The 1,411-nt window shown below is 47.2% G+C and overlaps 1 pseudogene; it reads left to right on the plus strand.

Annotated features, from left to right (window-relative positions):
* Positions 1–6: 6 nt before the first annotated feature.
* On the plus strand, positions 7–1,405 carry LOC102727836 (AP-2 complex subunit beta pseudogene; annotated as a pseudogene).
* Positions 1,406–1,411: the final 6 nt, after the last annotated feature.

Raw genomic sequence — 1,411 nt, forward strand, 5'->3', positions numbered from 1 at the left:
GAAGGAGGCTGTGAAGAAAGTGATTGCTGCCATGACTGTGGGGAAGGACGTTAGTTCTCTCTTTCCAGATGTAGTGAACTGTATGCAAACTGACAACCTGGAATTAAAGAAGCTTGTTTATCTCTATTTGATGAACTACGCCAAGAGTCAGCCAGACATGGCCATCATGGCTGTCAACAGCTTTGTGAAGGACTGTGAAGATCCCAATCCTCTAATTCGGGCCTTAGCAGTCAGGACCATGGGGTGCATCCGGGTGGACAAGATTACAGAATATCTCTGTGAGCCTCTCCGCAGGTGCTTGAAGGATGAAGATCCCTATGTTCGGAAAACAGCAGCAGTCTGTGTGGCAAAACTCCATGATATCAATGCCCAAAGATCAGGGATTTCTGGATTCTCTGCAGGATCTCATAGCAGATTCAAATCCAATGGCGGTGGCTAATGCTGTAGCAGCATTATCTGAAATCAGTGAATCTCACCCAAACAGCAACCTACTTGATCTGAACCCACAGAACATTAATAAGCTGCTGACAGCCCTGAATGAGTGCACTGAATGGGGCCAGATTTTCATCTTGGACTGCCCGTCTAATTACAACCCTAAAGATGACCGGGAGGCTCAGAGCATCTGTGAGCGTGTGACTCCCCGGCTTTCTCATGCCAACTCAGCAGTGGTGCTTTCAGCGGTAGAAGTCCTAATGAAGTTTCTGGAGTTGTTACCCAAGGACTCCGACTACTACAACATGCTGCTGAAGAAGTTGGCCCCTCCACTTGTCACTTTGCTGTCTGGGGAGCCAGAGGTGCGGTACGTCGCCCTGAGGAATATCAATCTAATTGTCCAGAAAAGGCCTGAAACCTTGAAGCAGGACATCAAAGTCTTCTTTGTGAAGTACAATGATCCCATCTATGTTAAACTAGAGAAACTGGACATCATTATTCATTTAGCATCCCAAGCTAACATTGCTCAGGTTCTGGCGGAATGAAAGGAATATGCCACAGAGGTGGATGTTGACTTTGTTCGCAAGGCTGTGCGGGCCATCGGACGGTGTGCCATCAAAGTGGAGCAATCTGCTGAGCGCTGTGTAAGCACATTGCTTGATCTCATCCAGACCAAAGTAAATTATGTGGTCCAAGAGGCAATTGTCGTCATCAGGGACATCTTCCGCAAACACCCCAACAAGTCCAAAAGTATCATTGCCACTCTGTGTGAGAACTTAGACTCACTGGATGAACCAGATGCTCGAGCAGCTATGATTTGGATTGTGGGAGAATATGCTGAGAGAACTGACAATGCAGATGAGTTACTAGAGAGCTTCCTGGAGGGTTTTCATGATGAAAGCACCCAGGTGCAGCTCACTCTGCTTACTGCCATCGTGAAGCTGTTTCTTAAGAAACCATCAGAAACACAGGAGCTGGT

The sequence above is a fragment of the Leptonychotes weddellii genome, unplaced genomic scaffold (genome assembly GCF_054177405.1).
Source record: "Leptonychotes weddellii isolate Sample4059 unplaced genomic scaffold, ASM5417740v2 HiC_scaffold_31744, whole genome shotgun sequence".
Taxonomy (NCBI): domain Eukaryota; kingdom Metazoa; phylum Chordata; class Mammalia; order Carnivora; family Phocidae; genus Leptonychotes; species Leptonychotes weddellii.